This window comes from Haematobia irritans, chromosome 1, assembly GCF_050003625.1.
Source record: "Haematobia irritans isolate KBUSLIRL chromosome 1, ASM5000362v1, whole genome shotgun sequence".
NCBI classification, from domain to species: Eukaryota; Metazoa; Arthropoda; class Insecta; order Diptera; family Muscidae; genus Haematobia; species Haematobia irritans.
Genome location: NC_134397.1, coordinates 154,948,910 through 154,976,038, shown reverse-complemented (window position 1 = coordinate 154,976,038; position 27,129 = coordinate 154,948,910). Strand labels below are relative to the sequence as shown.

General features: G+C 32.9%; 1 pseudogene; it reads left to right on the top strand.

Moving 5' to 3' along the window:
• Positions 1-27,129, top strand: part of LOC142232662 (uncharacterized) — a 179,015-nt pseudogene that overhangs the window by 21,275 nt on the left and 130,611 nt on the right.

Here is a 27,129-nt window from a genome sequence, read left to right as displayed (position 1 = left end):
CAGGCCCCCAATTAGGCTAATTGTCCAATGATTAAATTTAATAAATCGAAAAATTTTAAAGTTTAGAAATTAAACAATTTTTTTCATAACAAAGTCCCTAAGTATTTACAATTTACTGAAGGGCCCCCTATTCCGAGCGGCGTTTCACATTAAGATGAAACCACTTAGAAAAGCTTTGAAACTTACAGAAACATCACCGCCTTTACTGAGAAGGGATAATCCCCCGCTGAATAATATCGACGGTGAAGCATTGCACCTCGATGGCTCCCATATTATCACGTTAAAATTGAACTCTCAAATTTATACCGGTATACAAATTAAATTTTAATATTCTTCCATTAATTTTTGCAACAAATGTAAAACTCGTTTCGTTTTCTTTCAATTTTATCATATAAATGTTTTTCCCATTCCCTTATTTTCAGGGCTCAAGCATTAAATGCAGCACTCAATAATCAACAGCAAAGACCAGGACGAGGTAAAATACCACCACCACTGCTACGTTCACGTACACTACCGGCGATAATAGTACCTGGTATACCAGTGGTATCCTTGCACACCGATAAAACGCAATTTCAATGGGGTAAGTGAACGAGAATCTCAAAACTTCCTTTACAATCCGCTTATCGTGATGATGAAAAGCTTATTCACTAGACTCACTTTACCATTCACTATAGACACTTCACGTTTCACATTAGCTAGTAATGGCCATATTAGATAGTAGTCCAAGTAATGGCCATCATCATTGCTAATTCACATGAAATTTTCTGTATGCTGTGTCTAAAAGCATGGAAATATACTTGAAAGTTTTGCAATCAGATGAAGAATGATGGTGTTGCCAGGAAATCTTGACAACTACTCTTTTGCCTTCGTGCGTAATTTTAATTAATAATTTAATAATGAATTAACTTTCGTAAAAGTTGTTCACATAGTCGAGATGAAGGCATAGTCGTAATGTAATTAAATTTATTTGGAAATACGCACATCATGCACTGAAAGAACATATTGATTTTCTCAGAAATGAAAGTCTTCTAATATATAACAAGTAAGGAAAGTCTAAAGTCGGGCGGGGCCGACTATATTATACCCTGCACCATTTTGTAGATCTAAATTTTCGATACCATATCACATCCGTCAAATGTGTTGGGTGCCATATATAAAGGTTTGTCCCAAATACATACATTTAAATATCACTCGATTTGGACAGAACTTGATAGACTTTTACAAAATCTATAGACCCAAAATTTAAGTTGGCTAATGCACTAGGGTGGAACACAATTTTAGTAAAAAAATATGGGAAACATTTAAATCTGAAGCAATTTTAAGGAAACTTCGCAAAAGTTTATTTATTATTTATCGCTCGATATAAATGTATTAGAAGTTTAGGAAAATTAGAGTCATTTTTACAACTATTCGACAAAGCAGTGGTGATTTAACAAGGAAAATGTTGGTATTTTGACCATTTTTGTCGAAATCAGAAAAACATATATGGGAGCTATATCTAAATCTGAACCGATTTCAGTCAAATTTGGAACACATGACTATATTACTAATTGTACTCCTAGTGCAAAATTTCAACCAAATTGGGCCAAAACTCTGGCTTTTAGGGCCATATAAGTCCATATCGGGCCATATAAGTCCATAAATCTGAACCGATTTCAATCAAATTTGCACGCATAGCTACAATGCTAAATCTACTCCCTGTGCAAAATTTCAACCAAATTGGGCCAAAACTCTGGCTTTTAGGACCATATTAGTCCATATCGGGCGAAAGATATATATGGGAGCTATATCTAAATCTGAACCGATTTCAATAAAATTTTACACACTTGACTATGCTACTAATTGTACTCCTAGTGCAAAATTTCAACCAAATTCGGCCAAAAATCTGGCTTCTGGAGCCATATAAGTCCATATCGGGTGAAAGATATATATGGGAGCTATATCTAAATCTGAACCGATATCAATCAAATTTTGCACACTTGACTATACGACTAAGTGTTATGTTTGTACAAAATTTCAAGCAAATCGGTATAAAACTCTGGCTGCTGGGTCCATATTAGTGCATATCGGACGAAAGATATATATGGGAGCTATATCTAAATCTGAACCGATTTCTTCCAAAATCAATATGGTTCTATTCTGACCCAAATTAGGAACCTGTGCCAAATTTGAAGGCGATTGGAATTAAATTGCGACCTAGACTTTGATCACAAAAATGTGTTCACAGACAGACGGACGGACGGACGGAGGGACGGATGGACGGACGGACGGACGGAGGGACGGACGGACGGACGGACGGACAGACGGACATGGTTATATCGACTCAGGAACCCACCCTGAGCATTATTGCCAAAGACACCATGTGTCTATCTCGTCTCCTTCTGGGTGTTACAAACATATGCACTAACTTAAAATACCCTGTTCCACAGTGTGGCTCAGGGTATAAAAATAAGTCGGGTTTTCCTTCCTGACGCTTTAACTCAATAACGCACGGTTTTCCATTCTTTGGAAAGGTCTCGACTTCCGTAAAGTTTATAGCAAAGAAAATTCAAGAAAAGTTTCAACGGAAAAGCGGGAAAATCTTTTTTATATACAGCGCCATCTCTGTGCATTTCCAGAAAGCACGAAACGATTGCATTCGTTGGAAAGGTTTCGGGCTCTGTGAGGTTTATAGCAAAGAAATTTCAAGAAAAGTTTCAACGGAAAAGCGGGAAATCTTTTTTTACATAAAGCGCACTTTACAAAACTTTATAATTTGAATTTATCGCAGTTGCTTTTCTTATAAAACAATTTTATTTTGTCACATGAAAAATGTTCGGAAAACGTAGAGGGTACGCATGTGGTGAAAATAGGGTACCTATTTTTTTATATCTGGTGGCTGTGGGGGACATCCCCCTTGCCCGACTTTTTCAAAATTGGGCCAAAGTTCTCCGATTTGGGTGAAATTTCCAAGGAAATTAGAGGTGATGTCTAGACAAAGACCTGGGGTGCCTGATTTTTTAATTTTTGAACGGGAAGGGGGGCCATTCATTTGTCCGTTTTTTTTTTATTGGAACAAAATTATGCGATTTGCTTGAAATTTTCAGGGAAGGTTGAAGGGGGCGTCTAGGCAATGAACAGCTACTTTATTTTTCGATATTTGGTCGAGGAGGGGGCCTCCCCTTTATCCGACTTTTTTTAAAGTACACTGAAAAACATATTTACGTGATATTAAAGACTACGCAACCTAAATTTTAGGATGCGAAATTTACAAAATATAAGGGACAAATTTCTTTAAAATAATGAAATTTTATTTAAAAAAAGTTTACAATCTTTGATTCAAATTTTTTTTCATTAAATTTAGGACACTAAAATCCCTCCGTTAAAGTCTCGTGTCTTTGAACTAAGGCTAATTTTCCTTAAAGTAAAGAAACACATTTTTGATTTAAGGAAATTGTCATTAAATTAACTGAAATATTGAAACTTTAGCTTTTAGATAAAAACGCTTCAAATATAGACTAAGACTTATTTTGAGGATTTAGCGTCTTTGGTTTAAAGTTTTTTTTTTAGAATTAAGAAAACATTTTTTACTTTGAATTATACGTTATAATTTGTATTTTTAAAGTGGCATTTGTATGTACGTGAATAGCTTTATTAATAAACCGTGAAAAGAGAATGAAAATTTGATAAATGAGATCTGTATCCTAATTTTAATTTTATTGGTCCTAGGTAAAAAGCCAGATGAGTCGCTAAAAAATTTCTTTATTTTAAAGAAGCCGCATCTTTGGCTCGGAATCAATATCAAAATCCTTAAGGGAAGGTCAAAATCTTTGAATCCAAGTAAACTTTGTACAGTGTACAGGGAAAAAACTAAAATTTGTCGACTTACTGAAATTTTACGGAGAATTCGGGGGAGATTACGAAATTTATATGATTTGTTAATATATGGTCGGGGAAAATAAAAAGGCACAGGGAGACCTCATTTCTCCTCAAGTACATACCATGAAACAATTAAACTTTTCCAATTTACTTGAAATTGACAGAGGATATGGGGTATGTTATATTATTATAATGTATATCTGATTTTGTGAAATTCTGAAAAAAAGAGGGGCCTCACCATGCCCTCACCGTAGTTGACTTGTAGTTTACTCAATGCATGGTTTTAGGCTGAAAACGACAACAATGATTAAGGAAAAAACCAACAATAACAAAACAAAACGAATGAGAAAAAGAGGAAGCACGCTAAACAAAAAAAAAAACAGCCAACTACACTCAAATCAATGATTTGACGGTGGCAAAGGAAAAGAGATATGATTGCACGAATTTATTTCGGCATTTTCTATAGAAATAACATTTTGGCAAAAATTTCTATAGAAATAAATTTTTGACAAAATTTTCTACAGAAATAAAATTTTGACAAAATTTTCTATAAAAATAAAATTGTAACAAAAAAACCAGCCAACTGCACTCAAATCGATGATTTGACGGTGGCAAAGGAAAAGAGATATGATTGCACGAATTTATTTCGGCATTTTCTATAGAAATAACATTTTGGCAAAAATTTCTATTGAAATAAATTTTTGACAAAATTTTCTACAGAAATAAAATTTTGACAAAATTTTCTATAAAAATAAAATTGTAACAAAATTTTCTATGGAAATAAAATTTTAACAAAATTTTCCATAGAAATAAAATGTTGGCAAAATTTTCTGTAAAAATAAAATTTTAACAAAATTTTCTACAGAAATAGAACAAAATTGTCTATAGAAATAAAATTTTAACAAAATTTTCTATAGAAATAAAATTTTAACAAAATTTTCTATACAAATAAAATTTTGACAAAAATTTCTATAGAAATAAAATTTTGACAACATTTGCTATGGAAATAAAATTTTGACAAAATTTTCTATAGAAATAAAATTTTGATAAAATTTTTTATAGAAATAAAATTTTGAGAAAATTTTCTAAAGAAATAAAATTTTGACAAAATTTTCTATAGAAATAAAGTTTTAACAAAATTTTCTACAGAAATAAAACAAAAATGTCTATAGATATAAAATTTTTACAAAATTTTCTAAATAAATCAAATTTTGACAAAATTTTCTATAGAAATAACATTTTGACAAAATTTTCTATAGAAATAAAATTTTAACAAAATGTTTACTACTAGTGCAATTTTGACAAAATTTTTTGTAGAAATAAAATGTTCACAAAATTTTCTATAAAAATAAAATGTTGACAAAATTTTCTATAGAAATAAAATGTTGGCAAAATTTTCTATAGTAATAATATTGTGACAAAATTTTCTATAAAAATAAAATTTTGACAAAATTTTCTATAAAAATAAAATTTTGACAAAATTTTCTATAGAAATAAAATTTGACAAAATTTTCTATAGAAATAAAATTTTGACAAAATTTTCTATAGAAAAATAACTTGACAAAATTTTCTATAGAAATAAAATTTTGACAAAATTTTCTATAGATATAACATTTTGACAAAATTCTTTATAGATATAAAATTTTGACAAATTTTCTATAACATAGATGTACAATTTTGACAATTTTTTTTATAAAAATAAAATTTTGACATAGAAATAAATATAGAAATAAAATTTTGACAAAATGTTTTATTGAAATAAAATTTTGACAACATTTTCTATAGAAATAAAATTTTGACAAAATTTTCTATAGAAATAAAATTTTAACAAAATTTTCTATGGCAATAAAATTTTGACAAAATTTTCTAAATAAATAAAATTTTGACAAAATTTTCTATAGAAATAAAATTTTTACAAAATCTTCTATAGAAATAAAATTTTGACAAAATTTTCCGTAGAAATAAAGTTTTAACAAAATTTTATATATGTTAGAAATAAAATTTTGACAAAATATTCTTTAGAAATAAAATTTTGACAAACTTTTCTATAGAAATAAAATTTTGACAAAATTTTCTATCGAAATAAAATTTTCTATAAAAATAAAATTTTGACATAGAAATAAATATAGAAATAAAATTTTGACAAAATATTTTATTGAAATAAAATTTTGACAACATTTTCTATAGAAATAAAATTTTGACAATATTTTCTATAGAAATAAAATTTTAACAAAATTTTCTATGGCAATAAAATTTTGACAAAATTTTCTAAATAAATAAAATTTTGACAAAATTTTCTATAGAAATAAAATTTTGACAAAATTTTCTAAATAAATAAAATTTTGACAAAATTTTCTATAGAAATAAAATTTTGAAAAAATTTTCTAAAGAAATAAAATTTTGATAAAATTTTCTGCAGAAATAAAATTTTAACAAAATTTTCTACAGAAATAGAACAAAAATGTCTATAGATATAAAATTTTGACAAAATTTTCTAAATAAATAAAATTTTGACAAAATTTTCTATAGAAATAACATTTTGACAAAATTTTCTATAGAAATAAAATTTTAACAAAATTTTCTATGGCAATAAAATTGTGACAAAATTTTCTATAGAAATAAAATTTTGACAAAATTTTCAATAGAAATAAAATTTTGACAAAATTTTCTATAGAAATAAACTTTTGATAAAATTTTCTAAAAAAATAAAATTTTGACAAAATTGTCCTCAGAAATAAAATTTTGACAAAGTTGTCCTTAGAAATAAAATTTTGAAAAAACTTTCTATAGAAATAAAATGTTTACAAAATTTTCTATAGTAGTACAATTTTGACAAAATTTTTTGTAGAAATAAAATGTTGACAAAATTGTCTATAAAAATAAAATGTTGACAAAATTTTCTATGGAAACATAATTTTGAGGAAATTTTCTAATAAAAAATTTTAACAAAATTTTCTACAGAAAAAAACAAAATTGCCTATAGATATAAAATTTTGACAACATTTTCTATAGAAATAAAATTTTAACAAAATTTTCTTAAGAAATAGAATTTTGACAAAATGTTCTATAGTAATAAAATTTTGAAAAATTTCGTGCACTGTATGTTCTAACATATATGTCCCAAACATGTTATGCTAGTTTATGAACATTATATGCTTGCACTCAAAAATATTGTGTTTAAAAATTAGTTTTCCAAACATATAATGTTTATAGCCAAACATATGAAAAACAGTCTTTTTCATCCGTGTAGAAAACTTTTCATTGTATTGGTGAAATAAACATTGAAGATATATACCATAAATTAAAATTTCCCCCTCCAATAAAATATTCCCAATATTTTCCACTTACACTTATAATCATTAATATCTCTTTGCTTTAGTTAATTTAAAATAATGGCCTACGTAAAGGAAGGACATTTTGAAATTTATGTTGGGGTTTCTTTCCTAGTGACTATTTAGACTTACACCACCATAGATGATTCAATTTTGTGCTCTTTATCATTCTCTCTCTCTCTTGCTTTTCTCCCTGTTCCAGATGAGCGCTTCAGCTCGGCCCGAGCATCAACATGTAGCGGAAATCGTTGGTCTTTATTGACACGTAATACAACAACAACACCAACCGCCACAACGGCTATGGCCGTTAGTTCTCCTTGGGGCAGTAGTAGCGGCAATAATAACAACAACAATAATAGTCTCAGCAACAACAACAACAATAACAATAATAATAGCAACAATTTCATTAACAATAATAATACCCTGAGCATAAAATCACTTAACCTGCCCAAGGACGATGGAACCTTTGTCTATCGTCGTAAATCCTCAGGCAGTACACCACATGGCAGTGGTGGTGTGGCTTTGGCCGAAGCGGCCGCATTGGCCGGTGGCAATACCAGTGGTGGTATTAGTATTGGTGGCTCTTCGGCTGGTACTGCTCAAACACCAGATGCTTCTATGACATATCGAACAACATTGGCTGCAGGACAAACGATGTCGATGACAACAACCGCAATACCGGGTGATGACTTTGAATGTTATGCCGCTGATGGTTCCGTATTATTGAGGTAAGCTAGTCATTGTGGTAGAATACATGTCAATAGCTAAGTATGTGTGTGTGTATAGATCATATGGTCAGGAAATGGATTGTGATAGATGAATGAGGTACTTATAGAGGCATGTATCCTGTTTATATTGTATATATCTAGCGTATGTCTGTGTGTGTGTGAGTGTATGTCGAAGTGACAGTAGAATACAGAAATCAATGTAGTAGGCATTTGATAGACACACCAATTTCATGTCCAAAAGTTTCATTGAAAATCTGGAAAATTATTTTGTGCAAGTTTTATAAGAGTGTTATTATGCCGCTTTATTGAATCGTTAGTAAGTAAGTAAGCCCATGCGGGCCACTTATATGATAGCCTACAGCTATTCTCTAAAATGCAATCACTATGTTATGTACTTACTCAAAGCACCCTATATTCAATATAAGGAATATTATGATAAGGGTATATAAACTCAAAAAATATATTTTTTGCCTTCCCGAAATTAAGTGTTTCAATTAATTTTTAATTGAAATGTCTTCAATCGCCAAAGTCAATTAAAAAAATAATTGTTCCAATTAAAAAAAATTAATTGATACAATAAATTTTTGTGATTGATTTTTGTTTCAATCAAAAAAAAAATTGTTGAACAATGTAAATTTTTTAAAATTCAATTAAAGTTTGAATTGGAAAAATTATGGTGATATTTTTTGCTGTGTAATGAACAAGGAAAAAATAATTGTTTTAGGTTAGAGCACAAAATTAAAACAAAATTCATGGAAATATATTTTAGTTACCGTTGAGAAGGTTTCCTTCACGTTCATAATTATACCCTGAACCACACTGTGGAACAGGGTGTTATAAGTTAATGCATATGTTTGCAACACCCAGAAGGAGACGAGATAGACACATGGTGTCCTTGGCAAAAATGCTCAGGGTGGGCTCCTGAGTCGATATAGCCATGTCCGTCTGCCTGTGAACACATTTTTGTAATCAAAGTCTTCGACTTCAAATTTGGCACAAGTATGTGTTTTGGCTCATAATAGAATCCTATAGATTTTGGAAGAAATCGGTTCAGATTTAGATATAGCTCCCATATATATCCTTCGCCCGATATGGTCTTATATGGCCCCAGAAGCCAGAGTTTTACCCCAATTTGGTTGAAATTTTGCACTAGGAGTACAATTAGTAGTGTAGTCAAGTGTGCCAAATTTTATTGAAATCGGTTCAGATTTAGATATAGCTCCCATATATATCGTTCGCCCGATTTACACTCATATGACCACAGTGGTCAATCTTTTACTCCGATTTAATTGAAATTTTTGTATGGGGATTAGAATTAGCATTGTGGCTATGCGTGCCAAATTTGGTTGAAATCGGTTCAGATTTAGATATAGCTCCCATATATAGCTTTCGCCCGATTTACACTCACATGACCACAGAGGCCAATTTTTTGCTCCGATTTAGTTGAAATTTTGCACAAGGAGTAGAATTAGCATTGTAGCTATGCGTGCCAAATTCTACTCCCTGTGCAAAGTTCCCAGTAAATCGGAATAAAACTTTCGCCTCTGTGGTTAAATGAGTGTAAATGTGGTATCACAATGGACTGAATAGTCTAAGTGAGACTGAATCTTAATCGGGCTGCCACTTTAACCTAACCTAACCTAACCATACACGCAGAGAAGGAATATGATCACCTCAAACATGTTTCAAGAGCAAAATGTTATTTTTGGGTGGTGACCATGTAACATGGTTTTCGCCACCATGTTAATTTCTCGGAAATCATGTATCTGATTTGGGCAAGCAGGTTATATTTGACGACAAAATAAAATTTTAGTAACAAACATATGGTGACCATGTACACCATACAAAAATAACATTTTGCTCTTGAAACATGTTTGAGGTGATCATATTCCTTCTCTGCCTGTATGGTTAGGTTAGGTTAGGTTAAAGTGGCATCCCGATTAAGATTGAGGCTCGCTTATACTATTCAGTCCATTGCGATACCACATTAACTAAAAGTACCTAGTACATATGGACACTTCTAGTTTTAACCGCTGAACCTTCTCGATTATTTTCTTCTGTTGAACCAATCAGATTGTTCCAAAAACATTAGCAGACTTAATTGATTCCTTTTGCTCCGCATCATGACAGCTCATACAAGTACAGTAGTCATTATACTTCGCACCAATAGTTTTTGCAAATTAGCCTATTAGGCAGCGACCCGTTATAGCAGATATCAGAAGTGATATCTGACGTCTTGAGAATACTAGCATATCTAGTGCGCGGTTCAAGTTTAAATGGGGCCATATTTGCTTGGTGTCGTTACAACCCTTGCAAATCTCCCATCGAACATTTGCCATCATGACAGCCTTCTCACGCAGTAAGAACTTGCAGGTAGCCAAGGACATACCAACAGATTCTAGTTCCCCTGGAATATGTAAGGTAGTTCCTAGCCTTGCTAACTCATCCGCTTCGCAGTTCCACGGTATGTTCCTATTGCCAGGCACCCATATTAGGTGAATATTGTACTGCTCAGCCATCTCGTTGAGAGATTTGCGGCAGTCGATTGCCGTTTTCGAGTAAAGGAACACAGAGTCCAAGGATTTTATTGCAGGTTGATTGTCTGAGTACATATTAATGCCAACATTTTTTGGAACATTACTTCTCAGCCAATTCGCTTATTATTGCTAATATTTCAGCCTGAAAAACACTACAGTGATTAGGTAATCTTTTCGCTACTCTAAGTTCCAGATCTTTAGAATATACTCCGAAACCCACTTGTCCATCCAATTTGAAGCCATCAGTGTAGAAATCTATATATCTTTTATTCCCCGGGGTCTGTGTACACCACGCCTCACTGTTGGGAATTAGAGTTTCAAACTTTTTGTAGAAAAGTGGTTTCGCCAGAGTGTAATCCACTACGTTAGGCACATCTGGCATTATTTTGAGGACCGAACTGTGACCGTACATTTTTTCCGACCACAGCGATAGCTTGCACAACCGCACAGCCGTTGTTGCAGCTGACTGTTTGGCCATGCAATAGACGCAGCATAACATTAAGGGAATATGTTCCAGTCTTACTGAATGCGCCCGAGATACACAAGCACGCCATACGCTGAACTTTATCTAAACCTGTCGGTTGCTGAAGTGCCGGCCACCAGACTACAACACCATATAGCATTATAGGTCTAATCACTGCCGTGTATAGCCAATACACAATTTTCGGTTTTAGTCCCAACTTTTTTCCTATTGCCTTTTTGCACGATACAAAGCTATCGTGATTTTTCTCGCTCTTTATTCAATATTAAGCTTAAAGTTCAGCTTCCTGTCCAGAATAACACCAAGATATTTTGCATACTCACCAAAGGGAATTTCAATACCCCCTAAGGATATGGACTTAACCGTGAGAGTTTTGAAATTCCCTTTGGTGAGTGGAAGCCTCGGACGTATTCTCAATACTGCTGCAGTAATCATTCCAAGAGTTATGCTGAGCCTTTCTCAGCGTCCCAATCCTCAGGAGCTCTGGTGGACTTTGCTTTGTTAAAGAGCTGCCTGCAGGATTTCCTCATATTACTTAACTCCGTAGACCACCATGGTGGTCGATTTCCCCCCTTGGCTTCCCTCTAGGGCATGCAGCTTTCAGTGTGATGTTGAAGGCCTTAGTAATCCTCTCCACTGCGTGTTCGATATCTTGCACAGTGCCCATATTTGTCTCTGGCTTTCCTAACATTTGGCGGAAATATGGTCTTTGAAGTACGAACAGCCAATCTGAAACTGATATAGTGATGATCTCAGAAGCTATGTTCCCTCAAAACTTGCCACTCAGATATCTTATCATTCAGTTCCGGAGAGGCCAATGTGACGTCCAACATCTCTTGCCAGTTTTTGGTGACGAAGGTTGGTGCATCTCCCTTATTGCAAACTACCAGGTTAGTACGCAAAATAAACTCTATTAGCGACTCTCCCCTTGCATTAGTATCACTACTTCCCCAAATACTATGATGTGCATTTGCATCGCATCCCATAATGAGTTTTGTCTTTGTTTTCAGTGACTCCTCAACTAAGGTCTTAACGGCACATGGAAGCATCTCCCTATCATGTACCATGTAGACCGAAGTTACTCAGTATTTGCATTTGGATATTTCTAAACTGGCAACGACAGTGTCTGCATTGCTCAATGAAGGAAGCAGAAACAAGTTTAGTTCGTTTTTAGAAATTATACATGCTCGATTTATATCTTTACCGGTATTATGCAAAAGTTTAAAACCCGGAGTGCTTAATTCAAAGATCTTGTTCTTATATATGTATGGTTCTTGAATAAGAACTAAATCTATGTCTCCTTTCATGAGGAGAACTTTTAAGGCAGCACAAGCGGCCTTACAATGGTGAAGATTTATCTGGAGAAACCGTAGAACCATCCAAATTTTCAACCACCGTCACATCAGCCGCATCAATTGAGTCATCAAGGGCTTCCTCTTCACAGATCTCGGTGACTCTCGCAACAACCCGCTGTTCAGCTTTGGTGAGGTTTGAACCTGTAGGGACTTCCCGCATACGATGTTTGTCAATGTTTTATGTCTCCTTCGGCTTCGCAAGATTTTTCTTCTTCTAACTCTACCGGAGGCTTGTTCGTTTCGGAATCCTTTGGCTGATCGCTTTTGTATACCTTCATATGGATATCATGAAAGTCATAACTTACACGTCCTTGGGTCTGGGTTAGATGTGGCAGCGACTCAATATTCAATACACCGCATGTCGTCTTGGTCTATCCACCTCAACCAAACGACCAACCTTCCAATCGGCGGTTGGAAGATCTGGGTTACATTCCTTTAGTCTATTTAGTATTGACTCAGGATCAGGAGGATTTGCAGGTATCCATGCATATGTTCTAGGTTTAGCCGGTATGTCTTTTCTATCGACTAACTCCAAAGCGGCTCCTTCCAAAACTTCACCAATTAGCATCAAAGCAGCTTTAAAGCAATCCATAGACCTCTGGTCCGCAAATGCTATTAACTTATATCTTCCTTGATACCATCCATGATATATATGGGAGCTATATCTAAATCTGATTTCAACCAAATTTGGCAAGCATAGTTAGAATGTTAATTTAATTCCCTGTGCATAATTTCACCTGAATCATAGTACAGATTTAGCCTCTGTGTTCAAATTAGTCTAAATTAGGCGAAAGATATATATGTGAGCTATATTTAAATCTGAACTGATTTCAATAAAATTTATCACAGTTGACTAAACTACTAATTGTACTCCTTGTGGAAAATTTCAAACAAATTAGTCTAAACCTGTGGCTTCTGGGCCTATATAAGTGCATATCGGGCGCAAGATATATATGGGAGCTATATCTAAGTCTGAACCGATTTCGATCAAATTTGGCATACCTAACAACCCAGCAAAAAAAGAGCTTCCAAAAAAGTATCCAATTTGTGATCTGCAAACTTTGATCATCTCCAATGAAGTTTACATAGGCTTGTCATAGGACGGAAGTACTTCATTTTTCGATCTTTGGTATTGCTTTAGAAGTTGTGTCTTGGAAGTTCATTTGGATGAAGAAATTTAAAAAACTAAACAAGTATATTCGGCTAGGCCGAATCTTATGTACCCTCCACCATAGATTGCGTAGAAACTTCTACTAAAGACGGTCATCTACAATTAAACTATTTACTTGGGTTGCGGCCGATGGCAAGGCATCTTAAAACTTCTTAACATCATCTTGTAAATTGTAAGTTAGTCCATGCGGGATATATAGTAGACAAAAGAGAGGTCGATTATATATTCAGTTCTTGACCGGTATATAGTTATGGGGGTCGCTTTATATGAGGGCTATATACAATTATGAACACGAGTCTACCAAATATGGTAGTGGTGGTTTGGTAGATTGGTAGAATTCTTGATGCTTTGAAAGATATTCCTCTCCAACTATGAAATGCTTCATAAAGTTTCTATAGAAATAACATTTTCACTAAATTGTCTACCTGGGTCTGTTGGCACCATAACAGAACGCATTAACACATTCAGCCACAAACGCCATTGAAGACGATGCATCAAAACGTCTATTCAAATGTTTGTGATATGAACCTAACACGACACCACGGCATAATATTCTAACTACTTCCTGAGATGTTCTTTATTATTATGAATGAAAAAATAAAGAACGCTGGTTCAAATCTCAACAGCGGATTTTTTGTTTACAATATACAAAAAATTAAAAATTCTCGTAATTTGCAAAACCTTCTCAAACGAACTTCTATGGAAGTGAAAAAGTCAAACGACACAGGTTCAAATTCCAGCGGGGATTTTTTATTTATTTATTTTTTATTGTTTTTTGAGAAATTTCATTGTTCAAAAGTTAAATTTTCACTTAAAACGGCGAAATTCAGAAAATTTCGTTTTATTGGCTTTAATACTTTTGAAACAATCTTCAAAATTAATTAAAGCATCTTCACAATTAAATTATTAAATCTTGTTTCCTAGAATCAAGTACGCAAAACTTCAATTTAAAAGATAATTTTGTCTTAAATGTGCCCTTACATCAATTCTCCGCTTCTTTGGCTCGGAATCGATACCAAAATCAAATTTTTGACGGCCAAATGTTTATGCAAAATTGAATGTATGCTCGTCCCTTTAATGCCAAAGGTTGTCTCAATCTCACAATAGGACAAATGACGATCTTGCAATATAAGTTGAGGCAATGGTTTCCCAAACAACTGATTTTTGGATGACCCCTAACGATATTCGTCTTGGAGTGAACTACAACCTCGGTTGTATTAACAATACCATCGATAAACACTGGTCATTGATGGATCTTCATTGCCAAAAATTGGACTGTTAATCCACGTCAAGGAAAAGAAATACGTTGTAAAAAATAATCGCACGAAAATGTTCACGATTTAATTCCATCGTTTGGGCGAGATGTATTATTTAAAACGTTCTGAGTACGTATAACCTCAAAAAATTTAAGCTTTACGATAGAGCTGTGAGTTGGCAAATTCGGGATTGGTCAAACCTAGGCCTAATCCCGAAATATAAAAGCCAACTCTGGTATGTGAGGGTTCATGATGGTGGGTTTATAAGATTCAATTCAGCCGAAAATACGGCCGTATATAATTGTTTGTTTTATTTTTGGATATGCAGTGAAATATCCCGTATGTAATATGTATGTATGTGTAAGTCAATTTTTAGAACACCAGCAAAGCACAATGCAATCTTATTGTCACGTAGCACCCTGCTTAAAGCTATTCCGAAAATTAAATGCTTGTCCAATTGTTTATTAAATGAAATGGAAATTGTGTGATTATAAAACAAAATGAATTATAACAAAATGAATGTATAAATGTATGTATGTATGAGTGTGTGTGTGTATATTTGTGGTGGATTGCATGTAAAACAATTTTAACGACTTAAGGTTAAATTAAGCTTGCACCTGTCTATGTCTGTCTCTATAACAACACACGCTACCTTATGTACTATGTATGTATGTAACAGTACCCCCAAATCTATGTATGTAGGTCTATGCATAACAATACAGTGATTTCACAGTGCGTGAGTTTGTATTGACATTCGTGTGTAATGTATCTTCAATGTTGGTTTCCTTTTTTTTGCAAATTATCACTTTCTCCGCTTCAAATTTCACAATTATTCCCTCCTGATGTCATTTGTCATAGAATACCAGCACCACATGTCGTTGCGGCTCGTGCCTATCGATTGGCTTCCAAAAAACGTTCCTCATCAATATTTGCCTCCACCTCGGGAGCATCAACATCTGGGGATGGAGCACGCTATTCGGCTGATAATACACCCACTGTTGAGACTGGTTGTCAAATTCCTGGTTTTGGTGGTTGCGGAAGTTCAAGTGGATTTTCATCCGATCACTATGGCAATAATCTATCCGGTTATTCATCCAGTTCACTAACGAATGCTTCGGCAAGCAGTAGTAGTACAGCATCATCGACATCGAATATAGCCATAACAAGGCGTTTAGTGAAATTGTTACATCAATCAAGCTCGAGTATCTCGTCCAAGTCACAACAACACCAACAGCAGCAGCAACAACAGCAATATAACCAACAGTTACTACAGCAACAACAACAATACTATGATATGAACTTTTCAGGGTTGTCTGCTGTTGAGGATGCTCCACGTCGTCTCTCCTGGGAAAGGTATGTTTTGTGTCTGAGTATGTATGTCTGTGCTTAGAGTTTTGTTTGTTTATATGTGAGAGTATGTATATGGGATTTGGCAAATTCTTTACGCTTCTCCAAATATTCGAATGATTTACTCCCCCCTCCCACCAAATTCAAACACCTTCGCCCAGACAACAACTACAATTTTACACTTACCTTAAGAGGTTAATAAAAACCCCATAGCACCCATACCAACCAAACCTCCTACTCTCTTTCTCTCTCTATCTATCTTTAACCCCACATACCATGTTCTGTATGTAAAATCTAAACTCACACTCACCAAACCTCTGGTGAGAATGAATGAAATTATGTTAAAAATATTTTAAGTTGTCTGCTTTATTGTTATTGTTGTTGTCGTCAATCTTATTCTTATAGAGTAGTGGTGATGTTTGTGAAGGTAAAATAAATCTCACACTACTCACTCTGTTATGAAAATGAGTTTTCGTCATTACTTAATTACATTTGTTGACAAAATGTTTTGATAAACCTCTTTAAGAAAGAGTTAACGGTAAGAGAGTAATGCATGTGAGTATACGAGTTTTTAGAAGAGCAATCAATTGAAGAAAGAGTTGACAACAAATTACCCACTCTAAAGGTGGATACGTGGATTAGACGTGGCCGAAATACCGAATGAAAACTGCAAGTGGGCATATGTTACATAAGTAGTTGAGATACATATTTCTAATATATCTTATCAAATTTTGAGTAGCACAGATGACTGCCACTCGTACCAAACATAATCTAATTTTGAATTTTGAAGAAATTTGGTAGATACTGGTGGATACGTGCCCAGCAAAAAAAAAAGCCTCGCCAAAAAAGTAGTGAAAATGTTCTTTTTGGATCCGGAAGTGGTGCAAAATTGGCGCACAAGCGATGAATTTAACATGGGCTTGTCATAGGATGGATGTCCACCATTTCAACAGCCTTTGAACTGAATATGCACCACTTCTTTAGATGTGATCCGAATTCAGTGTTTTGGATGTGAATTAAAAAATTTTGTGGTATTTTGACAAATAATTAATTTTTATAATTTTTTATGATTTTTAATACAATCTAACGCTTGTCTGAAACCCTTGACCTCAAATGTTTTCAAAATTTCGCAATTTTTCTAGAATGAATTTAGAAATTTTTTCGACAAAATTTAAATAATTTATACCATTTTATTAATCCTTATCCTGTTTTTAACATATTTGAAACAAAAAATGTGAAATTTGCCTTTTAAAAGTGTGAAAAAAACGAGTTATAAAAAAATTAAATAAAAGAACTTCCTGAGTAGTTAAAATAAAGAACATCTCTGGAAGGTTATTTTTGGAAGTGCTTCTAAAGTTGTGCCTTTAGAAGTACTTCCAACTTTTTTTTGCTGGGTGGTTTAGACGTGGACGAAATACCGAATGAAGAATGCAAGTAGGTATATGCTGCATAGGTAGCTGAGATACATATTTCTAAAATATCTTATTAAATTTTGAGTGGCACCGACGGTTGCCACTCGTACCAAACATAATCTACCAATTTTTTAAGAACATTTTACTAAAAGGTTTACTTGGATCCAAAGATTTTGACCTTCCTTTAAGGATTTTGGTATTGATTCCGAGCCAAAGATGCGGCTTCATTAAAATAAAGACATTTTTTAGGGACCTCCCTGGCTTTAAATCTAGGATCGATAAAATTAAAATTGGATACAGATCTCATTCATCGAATTTTTATTCTCTGTATTCATGTACAAACAAATTCCAGTTTCAAAATCCAAATTATGCCAAGTACTTCAAAGTAAAAACTGTTTTCTTAATGCTAAAAAAAATTTAAACCAAAGATGCAAATCCTTAAAGTAAGTTTTACGTTAAATTTAAAAATTCAATATGTCAGTTGAGTTAAAGACGATTTCTTTAAATTAAAAATGTTTTTCTTTATTTAAAGGAACATTTGCCTTACTTCAAAGATCTACAACTTCAACAGAGGAACGCAAAATTTCAAGATTTGTACCCTAAATTTAATGAAATAAAATTTTTGAAGCAAGGATTATAAACTTTCTTTTAATTAAAATGTCATTATTTTATAGAATTTTGTCCTTAGCATTGCGTAAATTGCGAGTCCTCAAATTTAAGTTGCATAATCTTCCATAATAGGTCAATGTTTTTTTCAGTGTATAGAAAATTTCAAAGTTGACCTCTATCGAAAATTTTGTCAAAATTTTATTTCTCTAGAAAATTTTGTCAAAATTACTTCTATCGCAAATGTTGTCAAAATTTACTTCTTGTCAAAATTTACTTCTATTTTGTCAAAATTTCATTTTTCTAGAAACTTTTTTCAAGTTTTTTATTTCTATGGAAAATTTTGCCAAAATTTTATTTCTGTGGACAATTTTGTCAAAATATTTTTTTCGAAAATTTTGTCAAAATTTTTTGTATTGAAAATTTTGTCAAAATTTTATTTCTATGGAAAATTTTGTCAAATTTTTTTCTATAGAAAACTTTGCCAAAATTTTATTTCTACGGAAAATTTTGTCCAAATTTTTTCTATAGAAAAATTTCTCAAAATATTTTTCTATAGAAAATGTTTTCAATTTTTTTTGACAAAATTTTTTCAATAGAAAATGTTGTCAAATTTTTTTTTTATAGAAAATTTCTTAAATAGAAAATAGTTATTCAAGCTTGAGATCGTTTTTTTATTCTTTTATTCTTCAATATTTCGCAATTACGTTGAATTGCTTCATCGGGAATAGATGTATAAATACCATTCAAGTGAAAAATCAACAACAACACAAAGCTTAACAACTAGAGTAGTATCACTGCGTTCGTCTGTTACTTTTATTGTATTTTCTCAAAATTTACCTCTATGGAAAATTTCAAAATTTACCTCTATGGAAAATTTCAAAATTTACCTCCATAGAAAATTTTGTCAAAATTTTATTTAAAAAAAAAATACTTTTATCGAAAATGTATTCAAAATTTACTTCAATAGAAAATTTTGTCAACATTTTCTTCTATAGAAAATTTTGTCAAAATTTATTTCTCTAAAAACATTTGTCAAAAGTTTATTTCTATGGAACATTTTTGTTATTTTTTTTTTTTTTGACAATTTTGTAAAAATTTTTGTATAAAGATAATGTTTGTCAAAGTTCTTTTTCTATAGAAAATTTTCTTAATTTTTGTTTCTATAAAAAATGTTGTAAAACTTTTTTCTATAGAAAATTTTGTTAAAATTGTATCTATAGAAAATTTTGTCAAAATTTTTTCTATAGAAAATTTTGTCAAAATTTTATTTAATTTTTTTTTTATAGAAAATTTTCTCAAAATGTTTTTCTATAGAAAATTTTCTCATTTTTTGAAAGAAAAATTTGCCAATTTTTTTTTTTTTGTTTTTGACAAAATATGTCTCAATAGAAAATATTGTAAAACTTTGTTTTTATAGAAAATTTTGTCAAAAAATTTCAAAATTTACCTCCATAGAAAAGTTTGTCAAAATTTTATTTCTCTAGAAAATTTTGTCAAAATTTACTTCTATCGAAAATGTTGTCAAAATTTACTTCAATACAAAATGTTGTTAAATTTTCTTCTATAGAAAATTTTGCCAAAATTTATTTCTCTCAAAACTTTTGTCAAAATTTTATTTGTATGGAATATTTTGGCAAATTTTTTTTCTGTGGACAATTTTGTAATTTTTTTTCTTAATTTTCTTTTCTATAGAAAATGTTGTCAAAATTTTTTCTATAGAACATTTTCTCAAAATGTTTTTCTATAGAATATTTACTCATTTTCTATAGGAAATTTTCTCATTTTTTTAAAGAAAATTTTGCCAAGATTTTTTTTTTTTGACAAAATTTGTTGCTATAGAACATTTTGTCAAAATTTTATATTTATAGAGAATTTTGTCAAAACTTTATTTCTATAGAAAAAATTGTCATTTTTTTCTTTGACAAATTTTCTATAGAAAATTTTGTAAAAATTTTTTTTTCTATAGAAAATTTTGCAAACATTTTTTTATAGAAAATTTTGTAAAAATTTTATTTCGATAGAATGTTGGGTCAAAATATTTTTCCCTATAAAATTTTGTTAAAATTGTATTTCTTTTAAAATCGAAGTATATCTTAGTTGTAGAGGAAAAATCTACCAAAATGTCAAGAATTTTACCAAACAGTAAAAAGTTACCATTTTTGGTAGAATTCTACCAACTGTGGCAATCGTGGTAGCAAAATCCTAACCCAATGATTGAGTAATTTAAATGAAATATCCACAAATTGTCTTTCGAAAGGGTACCACGAACTTAGTTATTATCATATCAATGAAAAATGTGCTTTAGCAAAGAATTTTCCTAACTACAATAAATACATAAAAATCAAATTTGAGCTAAAATAAAAGAGAAAAACATCTTATCGAGAAAAAGTTCTTGGCATAGTTTCTTTGAATTTGAACCTTGGTAAATGATTAATGAACTCACTCTACATATCTACAACATTGCATACTTTTACCAGCCACAAGGGTTATTCATTGCAGGTGAAGTGATAGGAAACTTACTCCCTCTCTCTCTCTCTCTCTTAGCCATCCTTAAAGAGAGCTCTGCTATAAAAAATACAAAGATTCAGCCGGTAAAGTACGCTTTTGCACATTGCAAAATAAAATCGTTTAACCAACTGCCTGAAGAAATACATTTTAGCATTTTTATAGCATTGATAACATTGCTATATTTTGCCATTGGCGTGAATGCAACCAACTAGCTATGGTCTCTTGAAAATCAAAACGATATAAATGAAGAACATAAATGGTTTCTTTTTCTTTGTACACTGAAAAAAAAAACATACTCGGTTTCAAAGATATTGCTTTTATTCTAATGATTTTGGTATTACTTCCGAGTCAAAGAAGCGGAGAATTGAAGTAAGGATACATTTAAGACAAAACATTCACTTTTAAATTGGAGTTTTACATACTTGATACCAGTAAACAAATTTGAATTTATTCGATTTTTCTGCTACATGTGCTATCAAAGTCCTTTTTATTCCCCCCACCATAGGATGGGGGTATATTAACTTTGTCATTCCGTTTGTAACACATCGAAATATTGCTCTAAGACCCCATAAAGTATATATATTCTGGGTCGTGGTGAAATTCTGAGTCGTGGTGAAATTCTGAGTCGAACTGAGCATGTCCGTCCGTCTGTTGAAATCACGCTAACTTCCGAACGAAACAAGCTATCGACTTGAAACTTGGCACATGTAGTTGTTATTGATGTAGGTCGGATGGTATTGCAAATGGGCCACATCGGCCCACTTTTACGTATAGCACCCATATAGACGGACCCCCAAATTTGGCTTGCGATTGCTCTAAGAGAAGCAAATTTTATCCGATCCGGCTGAAATTTGGTACATGGTGTTGGTATATGGTCTCTAACAACCATGCCAAAAATTGGTCCATATCGGTCCACTTTTACGTATAGCCCCCATATAAACGGACCCCCAAATTTGGCTTGCGATTGCTCTAAGAGAAGCAAATTTCATCCGATCCGGCTGAAATTTGGTACATGGTGTTAGTATATGGTCTCTAACAACCATGCAGAAATTGGTCCATATCGGTCCATAATAACATATAGCCTCCATATAAACCGATCACCCGATTTGGCTTGCAGAGCCTCTAAGAGAACCAAATTTCATCCGATCCGGCTGAAATTTGGTACATGGTGTTAGTATATGGTCTCTCACAACAGTGCAAAAATTGGTCCACATGGGTCCATAATTATATATAGTCCCCATATAAACCGATCCCCCGATTTGGCTTGCGGAGCCTCTAAGAGAAGCAAATTTCATCCGATCCGGCTGAAATTTGGTACATGGTGTTGGTATATGTTTTCTAATGACCATGCAAAAATTGGTCCACATCGGCCCATAATTATATATAGCCCCCATATAAACCGATCCACAGATTTGACCTCCAAAGCCTCTTAGAGGAGCAAAAGTCATCCGATCCGATTGCAATTTGGTACGCGGTGTTAGTATATTGTCTCTAACAACCATGCCAAAATTGGTCCATATCGGTCCATAATTATATATAGCCCCCATATAAATCGATCACCAGATTTGTCCTCCGGAGCCTCTTGGAGGAGCAAAATTCATCCGATCCGGTTGAAAATTGGAACATGGTGTTACAATGTAGTCTCTAACAAACACGCAAGAATTGGTCCATATCGGCTCATAATTATATATAGCCCCCATATAAACCGATCCCCAGATTTGATCTCCGGAGCCTCTTGGAGGAGCAAAATTCATCCGATCCGGTTGAAATTTGAAACGTGGTGTTAGTATAAGGCCGCTAATAACCATGCCAAAATTGGTCCATATCTGTCTATAGTTATATATAGCCGATCCCCAGCCACACAAAAATTGGTCCATATCGGTTCATAATCATGGTTGCTACTCGAGCCAAAAATAATCTACCAAAATTTTATTTTTTTATAGAAAACATTGTCAAAATGTTATTTCTATAGAAAATTTTGTCAAAATTTTATCTCTATAGAAAATTTTGTCAAAATTTTATTTCTATAGAAAATTTTGTCAAAATTTTATTTCTATAGAAAATTTTGTCAAAATTTTATTTCGATAGAATTTTTTTTTCCAAATTTTCTATTCTATTTCTATAGAAAATTTTTTCCAAATTTTACTTCTATAGAAAATGTTGTCAAAATTTAATTTAGTCAAAATTTTATTTCTATAGAAACTTTGAACTTAATTATACACGTATTTAATCGGCCTTTTTAGTTTAATATATACCACGTATGGACTATGTGGTATATATTACGGTGTTAGGAATTTTTTTAGATACCTTGCCATCGGCAAGTGTTACCGCAACCCAAGTAATTCGATTGTGGATGACAGCCTTCCGTAGAAGTTTCTACGCAATCCATGGTGGAGGGTACATAAGCTTCGGCCTGGCCGAACTTACGGCCGTATATACTTGTTGAAGGCTTATTTGCTTTATAGTCAAGATGTAAAAAGACAAAAAATTTAAAGACGATTTCATTATTTTTTAAGAATTTTTCCGAATTATTAAATCCAACTTTACTTTAGTCAACCAAAATTTTCTTTAACCATTTTTAAGTCAAATGTCTTAATCATTTCGCATTCGTATTTTAAGGACATTAAATCTTTGGTCTTACGAAAATATTTTTTTCAGCGCAAGGACATTGATTACGGATGACACTCTTGAGAAGAACTTTCTTGGAACTTACGGCCGTATATAAAGGGTGATTCTTTTGAGGTTAGGATTTTCATGCATTAGTATTTGACAGATCACGTGGGATTTCAGACATGGTGTCAAAGAGAAAGATGCTCAGTATGCTTTGACATTTCATCATGAATAGACTTACTAACGAGCCACAACGTCGAATTTTCAGTGAATGGGCCCTAGAAAAGTTGGCAGAAAATCCGCTTTTGTATCGACAAATTTTGTTCAGCGATGAGGCTCATTTCTGGTTGAATGGCTACGTAAATAAGCAAAATTGCCGCATTTGGAGTGAAGAGCAACCAGAAGCCGTTCAAGAACTGCCCATGCATCCCGAAAAATGCACTGTTTGGTGTGGTTTGTACGCTGGTGGAATCATTGGACCGTATTTTTTCAAAGATGCTGTTGGACGCAACGTTACGGTGAATGGCGATCGCTATCGTTCGATGCTAACAAACTTTTTGTTGCCAAAAATGGAAGAACTGAACTTGGTTGACATGTGGTTTCAACAAGATGGCGCTACATGCCACACAGCTCGCGATTCTATGGCCATTTTGAGGGAAAACTTCGGAGAACAATTCATCTCAAGAAATGGACCGGTAAGTTGGCCACCAAGATCATGCGATTTGACGCCTTTAGACTATTTTTTGTGGGGCTACGTCAAGTCTAAAGTCTACAGAAATAAGCCAGCAACTATTCCAGCTTTGGAAGACAACATTTCCGAAGAAATTCGGGCTATTCCGGCCGAAATGCTCGAAAAAGTTGCCCAAAATTGGACTTTCCGAATGGACCACCTAAGACGCAGCCGCGGTCAACATTTAAATGAAATTATCTTCAAAAAGTAAATGTCATGGACCAATCTAACGTTTCAAATAAAGAACCGATGAGATTTTGCAAATTTTATGCGTTTTTTTTTTTAAAAAAGTTATCAAGCTCTTAACAAATCACCCTTTACTTGTTTTTTTTTTTTTTATAATATCGATATTATAATCAAAATTGATTTATATGAATACCCATTTTAAACAATTTTAACTAAAATTGCCATAAATTTTCTAAGCTTTCACTTTCAGCACCATTAATTAATTTGATTGCATATGTGTCAAAAAAATAGAATGCAGCATAAAAACTATTCAAATGAATTTCAATAAAAGTTTCTCCTCATTTCTACCAATATTTCCATTGAAAATTTCATTTGCAAATATCAACAAATATATAAACTTTAATGAAATTCTGTCAACACATTAACTCTATGCATACACTTGGTTTTTCAACTCATAACGATGAAAATCAAAAAATATACAAATTATAATAAACTAATGGAAAAACTAAGTTAAAATAAATGAAAAACTAGTATATACGGCAGTAAGTTCGGCCAGGCCGAATCTTATGTACCCTCCCCATGGATTGCGTAGAAACTTCTACTGAAGACTGTCATCCACAATCGAATTACTTGGGTTGCGGTAACACTTGCCGATGGCAAGGTATCTTAAAACTTCCTAACACCGTAATACATACCACATAGTCCATACGTGGTATATATTAAACTAAACAATATATACGGCCGTAAGGTCGGCCAGGCCGAATCTTATGTACCCTCCACCATGGATTGCGTCGAAACTTCTACGAAAGACTGTCATCCACAAATTTCAACTCACATGGTTGTTAAATATCACCTAACCTAAATATCATATACTACCACCACTTACCAAATTTCAAACTGATCGGAAGAATTTTGCTTCTCCAAAAGGCACCGGAGGTCAAATCTGGGGATCGGTTTATATGGGAGCTATATATAATTATGAACTGATAGGAACCAATTCCTGCATGGTTGTTGGATACCATATACTAACATCACGTACCAAATTTCAACCGAATGGGAAGAATTTTGCTCTTCCAAGGTGCTCCGGAGGTCAAATCTGGGGATCGGTTTATATGGGGCCTATATATAATTATGGACCGATATCGACCAAATTTTGCATGGGTGTTTGAGGCCATATATTAACATCACGTACCAAATTTCAACTGAATCAGATGAATTTTGGTCTTCCAAGAGGCTCCGGAGTTCAAATCTGGTGATCGGTCTATATGGGGGCTATATATAATTATGGACCGATAATGACCAATTTTTGCATTGGCATTAGAGACCATATACTAACATCGTGTACCAAATTTCAGCCGGATCGGATGAAATTTACTTCTCTTAGAGGCTCTGCAAGCCAAATGGGGGATCTGTTTATATGGGGGCTATATATAATTATGGACCGATGTGGTCCGTTTATATGGGGGCTATACGTAAAAGTGGACCGATATGGCCCATTTGCAATACCATCCGACCTACATCAATAACAACTAGTTTCCAAGTTTCAAGTCGATAGCTTGTTTCGTTCGGAAGTTAGCGTGATTTCAACAGACGGACGGACATGCTCAGATCGACTCAGAATTTCACCACGACCCAGAATATATATACTTTATGGGGTCTTAGAGCAATATTTCGATGTGTTATAAACGGAATGACAAAGTTAATATACCCCCCATCCTATGGTGGAGGGTATAAAAATAATATGCATTTAATACTAGCGACGCCATCTATGTGTCAGACCGGGGACCTATCACCCAACCTGTTATATTCTTGATCAGGGAAAAATTCCAAGACGATATAAGCATGTCCGTCTGTCTGTCTGTCGTAATCACGATACAGACTTCAATAATGGGACTATCTTCCTGAAATTTGGCACAGATTCGTTTTTTGCTTGCAGGTAGGTCAAGTTCGAAGATGGGTCAAGTTCGATTGGAAATCTAAAGGTATTTTAGGACCATAAAAAGGTATGCCGAAAATGGTGCCTATCGGTCCATGTTTCGATATAGTCCCCATATAGACCGATCTCCCGATTTTACTTTTTGGGCTTCTAGAAACTGTATTTACTATCCGATTTGCCTGAAATTGAAAATCTAGAGTTATTCTAGGGCAACAAATAGGTGTAGAAAAAATGGGGCGTATCCATCCATCTTCTGGTATAGCCCCCATATAGACCGATCTCCCGATTTCACTTCTTGGGCTTTTAGGAACTGTATTTTGTATCCGATTTGCCTGAAATTTGAAATCTAAAGGTATTCTACGATCATAAAAAGGAGTGTCGAAAATGGTGCCTATCGGTCCAAGTTTCGATATAGTCCCCATATAGACCGATCTCCCGATTTTACTTATTGGGCTTCTATAAAATGTATTTACTATCAGATGTGCCTGAAATTGAATATCTAGAGGTATTTTAGGACCGTAAATTGGTGTGTCGACAATGGGGTGTATCTATAGAAAATATAGAAATTTATTTCTATGGAATTCTATAGAATTTTATTTCTATAGAAATTTTGGAAAAATTTTATTTCTATAGAAAATTCTATAGAAAATTTTGTGAAAATTTTATTTCCATAGATTTTGTTTTCAAAATTTTATTTCAATCGAACATTTTGGCAAAATTTAGAAAATATAGAAATTTATTTCTATAGAATTTTATTTCTATAGAAATTTTGGCAAAATTTTATTTCTATAGAAAATTTTGTCAAAATTTTATTTCTATAGATTTTGTTTTCCAAATTTTATTTCAATCGAACATTTTGGCAAAATTTTATTTCTACATTTTATTTCCATAGAAAATTTTCTCAACATTTTATTTGTATACAAAATTTTCTCAAAACTTTATTTCTATAGAAAATTTTCTCAAAATTTTGTTTCTATAAAAAAATATTGTCAAAATGTTATTTCTTCAACAAATTGTTTCAAAATTTTATTTCTGTAGAAAATTTTCTCACAATTTTATTTCTATAGAATTTT